Below are 14,409 nucleotides of genomic sequence, written 5' to 3' on the forward strand. Positions count from 1 at the left end.
ATAAAAGCTATTTCATTAACTAACAATGAAGCAGAGTATGAGTCTTTGATTGCAGGACATGAACTAGCTAGGGGACTTGGCTCCGAGGTCATAGAAATCAAATGCGATTCCCAACTAGTAGTAAACAAAGTGTGCGGGATTTTCAACGGGAAGGAGGAACGTATGCAACAGTACGTGGTTAAAAATCAAACTTTACTTGCACGATTCAGGGAGTGGTGGATCACACACATCCCGAGAGAAGAGAACGTAGAAGCGGATGCATTGGCAAATTTGGGGTCGTCTATAGAAATGAAAGGATCTGACACAGGTACTATCGTTCAACTTATGCATTCGGTACTGGATGTGGGCGCCTATTGTGACGCCTATTGCCCGAAGACCCGAAGGCATCCTGGCTACTACGCACCAAAGCGGCTTGCTACATCCTCTTGGGTGGACAATTATATAGGAGATCATTCCAAGGCCCGTTCATCCGATGTTTTGGATCCTTGGAGGTGGATTACGTAATGAGAGAGGTCCATGAAGAAATTTGCGGGAATCACTCTGGCGCAAATTCGTTGGTGCTAAAGCTGGTTAGGGTAGGATACCACTGGCCTCGGACGGAACAAGACGCAAAGGCATTCATTAAGAAATGCAACAAGTGTCAGTGCCATGCACAGTTGGCGCACCAACTGATAGAGTTGTTGCATTCGGTACTATCCTCATGGCCATTGATGAAATGGGGGATGGACATAGTTGGGTTGCTGCTACCAGGTCCTGAAAAGGTAAGATTCCTTTTAATTTTAACCGATTACTTTACTAAATAGGTTGAAGCAGGTCCTTACCAAAAGATCGGTGAGCGCGAACTGATCGACTTCCTATGGGAACACATAATTTGCTTGTTCGAAATACCGAAGGAAATTGCCTGCGATAACGGACCGCAGTTCATAGGCTCTAAAGTCACAAAATTTCTCGAAGATCTGAAAATCAAAAGAATTACCTCCTTACTATACCATCCGAGCGCTAATAGATAGGCGGAGTCAACTAATAAGGTAATTATCCAAAATCTCAAAAAGAGGTTAGAATTTGCTAAAGGCAAGTGGCCCGAAGAGTTACCAAGCGTGCTATGGGCATACCGAACCACGGCAAAATCAAGTATGGGAGAGACTCCTTTCTCTCTTGTATACGGCGCAGAAGCTCTGATCCCGGTGGAAGTAGGAGAACCAACATTGTGGTTCTCCCCAACAAATGAAGAAGCAAATAATGAGGCATTGCTGGTGAAGCTGGAACTGCTTGATGAACGCAGGGACTTGGCACATATAAGAATGGTGGCTCAGAAGCAAAAGATGAAAATACACTATAACCGGAGGGCCAATCTCCACTACTTTAGAGTAGGAGACTTGGTTTTGAGGAAAGTAACTTAGAACACTCGGGAAATCAACGTTGGAAAGCTGGGTCCGACGTGGGAAGGCCCATGCTGGGTTTCAGCTATCATCGGTAAAGGATCATACGAGATGGTGAATTAAGATGGAGTCAAATTGCCTAGCAACTGGAATGTGACTCACCTCAAAAGGTATTATTTCTGATGGATCCTACCTATATTGAAAGTATGTGCTGCACTCTTTTTTCCTTGGACTAGTTTTTATCCAAATCTGATTTTTCTGGCAAGGTTTTTAATGAGGTAGTAACGGAAAGCATACTACGAAAGGAATGTTATCGGCAAAGTTAAGACCTTTAAATGACAATGCATTGAAATAAAAGACCACTATGGGATGGTTAAATAGTCTTTGGCTCGATGGCAAATTCCTAATGGGAAGTAAAGCTTGCCATCGAACCAAAGGCTATTCAACCATTCACAAGTATTTCCCTCAATGGAACAAGACTTCTAGTGTTCCAATTCACATACTTCACATTCAAACACTGGGGAAAATAGTATGAGAATATGGCAACATGATTGCCACAAAAATTGGGACCACGAGACCCGGGAACAATCATGTCTCATCGGGATCGGGGACTGCACGGCCAGCCCCATAGAAACAAGTTGTACAAGTTAGCCACATGTATTGGCAATTTCTTTTTTTTTCCAGCAAACGAATGCTTATGTACTTTTGAAGATAGAAGGAATAAAATAAAGTTCTTTTATTTTTATCTTGTTTCTTGTCCAAACGATGAATTGATTTTATCATTTGAAAGTTAACAAAAAACATCAAATGCTTGTGCCGTAATGAACATAAGACGTCCTCATCAAGTGCACCGTAAACATAAGATGGATCTCTTATGAAACCCTCATAGTAAAGGGTTAGTTCCAGAAGAATTTATGCCCAGAACAAAAAACTATCAGACGAAAATACACCCGAAGCCTTATCTAATTCGATGAAAAAAAATAAACTTTGTGCAATACTTAAATAAAAGTCTTTTTTATTTATTAACATTCCAAATGACATAAGTACAAAAGTACAAAGGGAAAACAACAAAAGAAAAAAGGAAAAATCTAAACATCATCGCCACCGGAACTCGGGAGGAGAGAGGCATCTACGCCCCCCCGACCCCGACAGAAGTGGGCGGATCTGCCACCGGTGCAGGATCTAGGCCTTAATCATCATTCTTTTAAAGTTCCTCCTTGGTTTTTGAATACTTGGAACCGGTACTCGAAGAGTCAGTTGCATTAGGCTGAGTCGAGAGACGTTCTTGAGCAGTTAACTCTAGCGCTCGGGCCTTGGCGATTTCATCATCAATATCAATGATGCCCGCTTTGGCCTCTTCCAAGGTTTTCCTCATCATATGATTCAGAGAGTATGTCTTTTCAAAGATGAGGGAATCCCCTTGGTGTTGGAGCTTTGCCTTAAGTCTGTCAACCTCGGCCAAAAGGCCATCTCGCTCGAATCTTGTGGCACCAAGGCTAAGATCAAGATCACGGATTGTAGATATGTGAACCCGATTTTGCTCCATGATATTCTTAAACCTCTCTTTCATCTGAGTCCGCTTCTCCTCGGCAGCAGCAACCTCTTCGGCTTTAGAGTTCAAGGCTGCCTCCAAATTATTCACTCGTTCAATGGAAGCAAACTCGCGCTCGGCACCAGCGAGCATGACATCTTGACCCTCATCCCACTTAGCCTTAGTTTCTTGAAACTATACATTGAGCTCAGTGGCTTCTTGGATAAAGGCCATTACTTCTTGCTCGCTTAGCTGCAACCGAGCTTCAAGCTCACTCACCTCAGCAGTCTTTGCCTCAAACATTGGGAGACGAGCAACAAGTTGGTCCCTCTCAGCTAACAGCTGATCCCGCTCAGACATAGGTCCTTCTTTATCAAGGATCAATCATTGAAAGTCCTCGTACGTAAGAAAGTTGGCCTGCAAAACATATATCAAAGTCAGAAAGCCCATTATAATAGATAAATAAAGAGCAAGCAGTAAAGAACAAGTACGGTATCGATGCCGCATTATGCATGGCGTTGTTCAACATGCACTCCCCTAGAAAGGGAGTGTATCTTCTTCTTTTCTTTCATTGAAGCCAGTGACTTCAAGTAGTTGGCAAGCTCTACCAGCCTGGACAAAAGATGGCACCCCTTCAAAAGCGAAAAAGTGACACTCCTCCTTCCTCGGGGATCTAGAGAAAGGGATGAATAATTGTGCCCCAAATTTCCGTGATCGGGAGACCGGGGAGGAGAAGTAGCCTCCTCTCGGACATCTGTGGCCAATGGAGAAGATGTAGCAATTGCTGGTGATGAAGGCGCAGCTGGTGTGAAGGGGGATGAAGTTGATGGTGTTGTAGGTTGAGAAACAGCTGTGATAAGGGCAGTGTTGATTATTGGTTGCTCATCAACCAAAGGTAGAAGAGGCCCGATCTCCAACCTCACAGGACCGGAAACAACAATGGGGGTCGGAAAGCGAGAATCGGCATTCTCTACTATATCCATTTCACCCCCCAAAGAGCTCGGACCTCACCTTCGATTGGGGTTCTAAGCTCTCCAGATTGAGCATTATGTTGAGCTAATGAAGATCGTTGTCTCCTTTGAAGGGAAGCCTCTTCATCACTGGCTTCCCCGCCATCTTCAATGACCACTGTGACCGTGGTCGGTTCGGTCGTGAACTTCTTTATTTTCTAACTTTTATCCCCAGCCAAGGAAGAACGCCGCCTTTTTGGTCGCTTGTTCTCTAGTTGGGGACTCCGAGAGGAAGCACCTCCACTGGAGGTAGATCTGAGGGCATCGCTCCGAGTAAGAGCATCTTGCAGCAACGGTGAAAAGAACTTATGAAAATTTTAAAAGTGAAAGAGGTAAAATGATGAGTATAAGTAAAGATATAGACGACTAAAATCGTGGTCATGATACATCGAGAAACGGTGAAAATATTGTTGAATCATGGAGCAACAGGTGTTCCGGGTATTAAATGCGAGAAGACATGCGTCTTGTCAAGCGTCAGAGATTGTTCAGAAGGTTTTCAGAAGATTTACTGCCAAGAAAGGGATCTTCACCAACTTTCTGGTGACACAAAGATATGGCACCGGAAAATAGGGAGACCATCTGTATAGGGTAAAATAGATTTATATTAAATGATGGAATGGTAGATAGGCGAAAGACAAATCGAGTGAGAACCAAGACCGGGAACAACAACTACAGTTAGCATCGGGCTGACCCCGAAGGGAACATGATTAGCGTGAACAGAATCAAATGCTTGCCATGGAATAACATTCAATGACGAATATTCTTTGACATTAAATAGGCAATCGTTGCAGAGAATATTTGTATTCATGGCCGACCATTACATATGCATCAATGGCCCTCTTTATTATCATTTAAGAGAGGCTTGATCCTCGGATTTTGTTTTTCTAAGTCTATCTATAAATAGTAGGCTCAGTAACCATTGTAAGGACACGAAATTATTGGCATAACTTTTGCTACATTCTATTCTCAAGATCAATAAGATAACTTTACTTGTTCTGAGATATTATTCTTATTTCTGTCCTCGAATGCATAGCTCCCGGAGCCAGACTTGCCATTTCTTTTGATTTTTATGCTGTCTTACTTTTAATTGTATTTATTCATCATTTTTGGATCAAACCAGTTCGTTTGTCTATAAACTACGTAACAAATTCAACTGTACTATTTTACGGGTAAACATCATCATTATTAATTATATGCACTACCTTTCAACCCGTTTAGCATTACACTTTTACATCTATACCCGATTTTGGGGTCACAATTGAACCTATACCTACTTTACAAAAATATTTGCAATCTTGCCCAGTTTACGATCAACTTCAGACTTATCGGGTCTGAAGTTAAAAAAAATTAGTCTGAAGTAAAAAATTTGCACTTCAGATGCACTTAAGGCCAAATAGGTCTGAAGTGCAACCAATCGTTTCATGCACTTAATGCCAATAAGTCTAAAATAAAAAAATTATACTTTAAATGCACTTAAGCCCAAAAGGTTTGAAGTGCAACAAACGTTTCCCTGCACTTAAGGCCAATAAGTCTGATGTGAAAATTTATATTTCGGATGTACTTAAGGCCAAAAGGTCTGAAATACAACTAACATTTTCGTGCACTTAAAGCTAAATAGGCCTGAAGTGCAAATTGCCCAGAAACATAAATTTATTTTTCGAATTTTAACAATCCAATATATGATTTAATACCTAAATCTACTACAAATGAGCTCAAATTTGAAACATAACCTCCAAATATCATCAAGAACAAACCCCGACCATCAATTTGTCAAAACAACAATAAATCTAACAAACTCATTTTGCAATTAAGGAAAAAAAACCCGAAGCAATAGTAAAAAATAAAGTGTCACAATAGCTCACCACTGTAAAACATCATAAACTACCTTAAAATATGTTCACAAACACCATATAAAATCATATTACCCGAAGAAGAAGAAGACGAAGAAGAAGGAGGAGAAAAAGGTCTGAAGTTGTTTAAACAGTGAGTACAAATTAAATTTTATTTTAAAAGTTGGTACAAGTTAAATTAAATGGGGGCGACCATTAAAAAGTGGGTACTGTTACCCGTGCAATTTCTACTGTAAAGTAGCATATATTCAGCAAGCTACAAATTTATTTGTATTTCGAAGAAATATTGTTATTTCCATGGCACATACGATCCATCTTTTTGACAGTGCGAACTGATGCATGGTTTTTTCTTTAACGTAATATATAATAATTATGTCTAAGTTCCCTCCTACCACATATCGATGATCAAGAAGTAACGAGGGTTGTGATACTTTGAACCACTTCTTTTAGATGATGAATCCTCCTCTACGACATGAAGAAATAAATATGAGTTCGGCTTTATATAAAAAACTATACATTAAAATTCTTAAGCATGGATGTATAGAGCTCAACAAAGCTCGAATTAGAAAAAGTAGTCCTCGATGGCAAGTTAAATTATTTAACAGACCTTAGTGTAAATATTAACATTATGAGCAGAGGCGGATCCAAGATTTAAAACTTATGTGTTCAACTTTTATGATTTTTATCATTGAACCCATTATATTTTTAAAGTTATGAGTTCATATTTACTATTTTTACAATTTTAATAAATTTTTACATACAGATTTTTATTATACATCGAAAATTATGCGTTCAGTTGAACCCGTCCCCAAACCACTCCATCCGCCTCTATGAGTGTACGTGATCATTAGTTGAATAGACAAGTTATCTGTAAATCCCTTTCATTTCGATGGTTTAATAATGGCAAATCACCCATGCTGGATGTTGGGTGGGCCCTTTATCAGGCCCAAGGCCTTGGAGTAAAAGGAATAAGTTCCATATACTTCCCTACACGTGTAAAGGACAATTTGGGGTCACCATTTTAACGCTTGCTCTGTTCCTTTCATCGTTCTACTGTTCATCTTCTTATTTTTTTCACAAAAAAAAAAAAAAAAAATTAAATAAAGGGACAAGGAAACAGGGTACAGGAAGCTGAGGAAATAAATAGTTGAAGTTTTGATTTCCTTTCACTTATTAAATGTCAATTTGATACTCAAAAATAAATGTGACTTAAATTTATTTTTAAAACAATTTAAGACAATGAATAAAACTCTTTTTGAGAAAGCCGAACTAATAGCTATCAATAAAAAATCTTGACACATACAATGCAAAATCTTTTCTCAAATATTTGACTTAGTTATTGTTTACCCTAAAAATTGAGTAACAATTAAACTTATATTGTGGTTTTAAGGATATGTGATTTAAATCAGCACCAATTGATAAACAACGAATTAAATACATAAATTGGACAATAAAATAAATCAAACCGGTCTGCAAACAACGTCTCGACCTCGATTCGAGATAGTCTCGAGGTTAGTTAATAAGAACAGTAGAGGATGGAACAAACAACGATGAATAGTAAGTAAAACAAAGAAGGCAGCGTGTGTGTATATTCTTATCAATGAATAATTATTCTATTGTTACAAGTGAATGGGATCCCTCTTTATATAATAGAGGAATCCTAAATAAGGTACAACTCTAATAACGGAAGTAGATCCCATGATTGGCACTAATAACCGCTTTGATTTGATTTGTTCCGGGACTTCCGCCGTGATCTTCGACCGGTTACTGATATCTCGCCATTTCGTTATTACGCCTTACTCGAAGTCAGTCATGCTTGATCTCGATTGTTGTTGGCCTCATCTCAATGAACACTTTGATCTACAGGCTTGATGATCTATCTTCGAACTCGAGCCCGGTCTATTATGAAGTTACCCTCGAGGCAACTCCCCTGCCAACGAAATCGGGTATGCCCGGTTTTGACCGTATACAGATAGTCCCCTCGTTTTTTGGAGTGTAACGGGAAGAAACGAATTCGAGACTTCGATTTAATACCTCGATCAATTATGACGTCAACATCGTGACAGAAGCGATTGAAGCGTCGCTTCTGCACAGTTCCCAAGGTCATTAATTAACACTAGTTGATGGTCGGCCACCATAGCTTTCAAATCATCAAAGTGGCTATTATAAATAGACCACCTTCATAATCTTCTCAAACTTTACTTTCAAACTTCTTCTAATCTTCAAAAGCTCTTATATTCTCTTCAAGTTCATCAACTTTGCCGGTTTTCGTTTGCCAATCTCTTATTAAAACACAAATTCTGCCTTCTTCTTCCTTAAACCTCATATAGCAATGGAAAAAATATCAAATACTGATCCTCAAGAAGAAAAGGCTTCCTCATCGCGGCCGGCCGATGACAAAACACTGGTGGAGCCACGTATCGAAAAGTGCATCCCCGGGCCATGTGAACTTACTTCCGACTTTAAAGTCGAAAAACCCTCTTCGGTTCCTGGCCGATGCGAGCCCATGTCTAGATATACCTGTTCGATATCCGAAGGCGATCTCGAGTAGGTAAAAAAAGACTGCCACTGGGAGAATAAAGAGGTGATGATTTTTACCTCCGAGGAGGACATCACCACTCATGTGAAAGGGTTCTTAAGTGTGTATACTTACCCTTTCACACTGGGTTCCGTCGATCCTGTCATAATCGACTTTTGCAGCCAATACCGGGTAACCCTAGGCCAGATCTACCCCTCTTTTTAGCGCATTGTCATTTTGCTCAGATTCTTCTCGAGCAAGGTCGAGGGGATGTCTTTCACCCTCGATCATCTCACTAGGCTATACAACCCACGTCTTTATCGAGGCGGACTGATAAGGCTCCAGCGCCGGGCCACGAAGGTGCTGTTCTTGAGCATAGACGAGGACAAGGACCGAGGATGGATGGGCCGGTTTGTCCGAGTCAAGACCTCCGACTTAATCCCCACCAAGAAGATTCCATTCCCCGAAAAATGGAACATGAAGCGTAAGTAGAACCTCACCGATAACATTTGATTACTTATTATGTTTCTTTTACCTCTTCTCATCTATATTCTTCTTTATGGTGCAGCTTCCCCCTGGTTTCCTGGTGCAGTCCCAGACCTTGCAGGTTGGGTTCGACAACTGGTTTCAACCTCTTCGTATGCTGAGCGCTCGTGGCACGATTTGGCCAAGGGTCGATGGGAGGCCAAAAATCATGGTAAGTTCCCCTGTCCGTGTTTGATGCTTTCCTGTGAAATACTTTTTTTTTTTTATTTTTATTTTTTTATTTTTTATGTAAGACTTTGTGTGGTCTTTTTAAATATTTTGCATATATGAAAGATTCCTTTTCTTTCCGTTTCGTCTCCGATTTCTGATAAATTTTGTTTTGCCTTTGCCTTGTGAAAACTTTGTTGCAATCGGGTTGTTGTAGCCTCTATAATCGAGTGAGCAATAGCTCGAACTTAGAGTAGAACAAACCCTTAGGTTTTTTAGTTAAACGAGGGCGAGTCCCCGAGCTCAACAATATGTTCGGGATTTTGATTTCGGATGGCTTGATCGAAGCCGTAATTGTACTGTTTTTATAGCCGAGTTCGAGTAAGTTTCGAACTCACAGTAATAGACCCCTTAAGGTTTTATATCAAATAATGATGAATCCTCGAGCTATATTTAAGTCCGTTTTATTTGAGTTTGGAATAGTGGAACCCTTAGGTCCGAATTGAGTGAGAAAAAAATCTCGTTCTCTAAGTGTATTGTCCCTTACGCTCTTTAGATTGGGCCGATATGGCCTCTAAAAGATGACTATTGTTTCCCTTTTTCGGCTTAGAAGACTTAGTAAAAAAATTTTTTATGCCTTAACATGTATTCTTTACCCATTGTGTTTTTTGAGGGTTCGATGTCGATTGAAACCCTTTTGCTTTTTGTGCCTTAGTACGTTTGTGTTAAGATAATTTGATACCTTTTAAGATTTTTCGAGGGCTGATTTTATCGAAGCCCTTTTGATTACTTCCCGAGGGTAGCCTTTTTAACCAATTTTTCAAAGAATTCGAATGCCTATTTTTATTGCGGAATTCTAACATCTCCGAGTCGCCTTAATTTGGCCGTAACCTTTGGGTATGCCACTTAGGCTTATTTCCCAATAACACTTTGAACTTGTTCGAAGTGCTAGCCCCCGAGAATTTGAGCCTTGGCCTATAGATCGTGGGGTGCCTCTTTGAGGTCTTATGAATTTAAGTTTAGATTACTCGAATATGTCGATCGTCGACGGCAGTACCCGAGTGTACGAGGTATATTTGCACTTGGCCCTTGAGTCATTTCTCACAAAATCATAAGTATAGAGCTTGTATAGTAGAAAATTTTCTTGGAGACATAAGATGTTTGATATAGAAAGAATGCTTCTTTGTATAATTTATACATGCGTACATGTTTTGCCATCGGGGCTCGACTAATCTATACGGACACGGTTCATTCGACCGTTTGGCCCATTACAAAGTTTCTCTATCGAGAACCTTTGACACGAAGTATTTTCCTCGAAAGTGTAACATCCGAGGGTGATGCCTCCCCAGTATTCGAGGTTGATTGTAAAAAAGCCTTGTATATTGTTTAATTGTCCTCAGGTAGCACATTATTGTTTCCTCGTTAAAAACCTCGCCGAAAAAACCCACTTGGGACAAAAACCGATCTAAGGGGAAAAGAGTGCAACGCGTGCTTTAAAACCTGATGTTTCGATGTCTTCGATCGAACACCTGCAGTGAGTTAGTATTGAATATATAAATTAAAAAAAAGGATAAAGTCATACCTTAGCAATAATACCGTTTGAGAAGCGATATGTTCCAATTATTTGGCAGTTATTTACCGTACATCGTGCCGAGCTTATAAGATCCCTTTCCGACGATGTCGAGGACTTGGTAGGGTCCCTCCCAATTTGGGTCGAGCTTCCCTTCATTAGGATCTCGAGTGTTGATGGTGACTTTCCTCACGACTAAGTCCCTGACTCTGAAATGACAAAGGTTGGTTCTCCTATTGTAGTGTCTTTCGATTCGTTGCTTTTGTGCGGCCATTCGAACGAGTGTGGCTTCTCGTTTTTCATCCAATAATTCGAGGCTAGTATTCATAGCCTTGTGATTTGACTCTTCTGTTGTATGTCGAAACCTGGCACTGGGTTCCTCGACTTCGACTAGAATCAAGGTTTTAGATCCATATACTAAGGAGAATGGGGTTGTCCCCGTACTGGACTTTTATGTTGTTCGATATGCCCAAAGGACTTCGGGTAGAATTTCTCTCCATTTTCCCTTAGCGTCGTTCAACCTTTTCTTTAGGTTTTGAATGATAGTCTTGTTCGTCGATTCGGCATGTCCGTTTTCACTAGAGTGATACGGCGTTGATAATATCCTTTTTATTTTGTGTTCTTCGAGGAATTTTGTCACTTTGCTGCCGATAAATTATTTTTCATTGTCGCACACTATTTCGGCGGGTATCCCAAATCGACATACGATGTGATCCCAGATGAAGTCTATAACCTCTTTCTCTCTCACTTTCTCGAACGCCTGTACTTTAACCCATTTAGAGAAATAGTTAGTCATAAATAAAATATAGCTTTAACTGGGGCCAATGGCAGAGGGCTGACGATATCCATTCCCTATTTCATTAATGACCACGGGGATATGACAGAATGAAGTTGCTCTCTGGGATGATGGATCATCGGTGCAAACCTTTGACATTTATCACATTTTCGAACAAACTCCTTATTGTCTTTTTCCATGCCATCCCAGTAGTATCCTGCTCTAATGATTTTGCGAATCAGTGATTCGACGCCGGAGTGGTTCCCACAAGTGCCTTCATGGACCTCTTGTAGAACATAATCAGTGTTTCCTGGTCCTAAGCATACTGCTAATGGTCCATCAAATGTCCTTCTGTATAATGTTCCATCTTTAGCCAATGTGAATCGAGCAACTTTGGTTTGTAAGGCCCGATGGGAGCTTTTCGTTCTTCAAGTATTCAATATATTTATTCCTCTAATTCCAGGTTAAGCTTGTAGAGTTTATCTCGGCATGACCTTCCTCGATCACGGATCTCGAGAGTTGAACGACAGTCCCCAAGCTGATCTCATCTTCCTCGAGCGAGGACCCCAAATTTGCAAGTGCATCGGCCTCATTGTTTTGTTCTCGAGGTACATGCTGCAAAGTCCATTCCTTGAAACGGTGTAAGGTTACCTGCAGTTTGTCCAAATACTTTTGCATTCTATCCTCTCGAACTTTGAAGATTTTGTTTACTTGGTTCACCACCAGTAAAGAGTCACACTTGGCTTCAATGACTTCTGCTCCCAAGCTTTTAGCTAGCTCGAGACATGCAATCATGGCCTCGTACTCGACCTCATTGTTAGTCAACCTAGAAGTTTTGATAGATTGCCTAATAGTGCTACCTGTGGGCGGCTTCAAAATGATGCCTATCCCGGACCCCTTCACATTCGAAGCACCGTCTGTGAAGAGGGTCCATACCCCGATGATGTACCCGATTTTAACAAGAGTTCCTTTTCAACTTCGGGTACGAGGGTTGGCGTGAAATCGGCCATGAAGTCCGCTAAAATTTGAGACTTGATGGCCGTCCGGGGTTGATATTCGATATCGTACCCACTGAGTTCGACGGTCCATTTGGCCAATCGGCCTGATAGATCGGGCTTGTGCAAAATATTACAAAGTGGGTAAGTGGTTAATACGCATATGGGGTGATATTGAAAGTATGGTCTTAACTTTCTAGAGGCTCTTATCAGTGCAAATGCCAATTTTTCCAAGTGTGGATATCTAGTTTCTGCTTCTCCTAAGGTTCAACTTACATAATAAACGTGAAATTGCGTACCTTGCTCTTCATGAACTAGGACACCACTTACTGCGATTTCTGATACTGCCAAGTACAAGTAAAGTTTCTCATCTGCCTTTGGAGTGTGAAGTAGTTGTGGACTTGATAGGTATCGCTTCAACTCTTCTAATGCATGTTGGCATTCTGAGGTCGAGGCAAAATTGTTCTTCTTTTTTAGTAGAGAGAAAAATCTGTGGCTTCGATTCGATGACCTGGAAATGAATCGGCCTAAGGCAGCTATCCATCCAGTTAGCCTCTACACGGCTTTTACACTATCCACGATAATGATGTCTTTGATGGCCTTGATTTTATCGGGGTTGATCTCGATCCCCCGATTCGATACCATGAAGCCAAGGAACTTGCCCGAACCGACCCCGAAAGCATATTTCTTGGGGTTGAGCTTTATGTTGTATTTCCTTAAAATCTTGAACGTTTCCTGCAAATGAGGCAAATGGTCCTCTGCGCGCAGGGACTTAACTAACATGTCATCAATATAAACTTCCATTGATTTACCTATTTGTTCTTTGAACATTTTATTTACTAGGCGTTGGTAAGTAACTCCTACATTTTTTAGCCCGAAGGGCATTACATTATAACAATATGTTCCATACTTGGTGATAAATTAAGTATTTTCTCGGTCCTCCAGGTTCATTTGGATTTGATTGTACCCGGAATAAGCATCGAGAAAAGTAAGGATCTCGTGGCCGGCCGTGGCATCGATCATGCGATCGATGTTAGGCAGTGAAAAAGAATCTTTGGGGTATGCCTTGTTTAAATCCTTATAATCTACACACATTCTAAGTTTGTTCCCTTTTTTAGGGACTACAACTACATTGGCTAACCATTCGGGATATTTTACCTCCCGAATAGACCCTATTTTGAGAAGTTTAGTTACCTCGTCCTTTATGAATGCGTGCTTTGCCTCGGACTGGGGTCTTCTCTTCTGCTTTACCGGTTTGAACCTAGGGTCCAGGCTTAGCCGATGCGTCGTTATCTCCGGTGGGATCCCTGTCATGTCTAAATGGGACCAAGCAAAACAATCTATGTTATCAATAAGAAATTGAATAAGCTTTTTTCTGAACTCGGGGATTAATCCCGTTCCCAGGTATACCTTTTGCTCGGGCAAGTATTCGATCAATATAACCTGTTCCAGCTCTTCGACTGTTGATCTGGTGGCGTCAGAATCTTCGGGAATAATAAAAGTTTGAGGGGTCAGAAAATCCTCCTCCTCCTCCTCCTCCTCTTCTTCTTCTTCTTCTTCTTCTTCTTCTTCTTCTTCTTCTTCTTCTTCTTCTTCTTCTTCTATCTCCTGCTTCCCCGATTTGGTCGAGGCTGGTGGCTGTGATTACTATTTGACTTCCTGTTTACCTTTGATGCTCGACCTTTTCGAGGTTGATAGTGTCAATATCGGTGTTACCTCATCGACCGCAAACATTTCCTTTGCAGCATGCTGCTCTCCGTATACTATTTTTACACCGTCCAACGTCAGGAATTTCATCATTTGGTGGAGAGTCGAAGGGACTACCCACATATTGTAGATCCAAGGCCTTCCAAGCAGGGCATTGTACCTCATGTCGCCCTCGATTACGTGGAACTTGGTATTTTGAATGGTTCCAGCCACGTTCACCGGTAGAATAATCTCCCCTTCGGTTGTTTCGCTGGCCATATTGAAGCCGTTTAAGACCCGAGCTGCAGGCACGATTTGATTTTGTAGGTCGAGCTGCTCCATGACCCTCGATCAAATGATATTCGCCGAGCTACCTGGATCCACTAAAACATGCTTAACTTG

The sequence above is a fragment of the Nicotiana tomentosiformis genome, chromosome 11 (genome assembly GCF_000390325.3).
Source record: "Nicotiana tomentosiformis chromosome 11, ASM39032v3, whole genome shotgun sequence".
NCBI classification, from domain to species: Eukaryota; Viridiplantae; Streptophyta; class Magnoliopsida; order Solanales; family Solanaceae; genus Nicotiana; species Nicotiana tomentosiformis.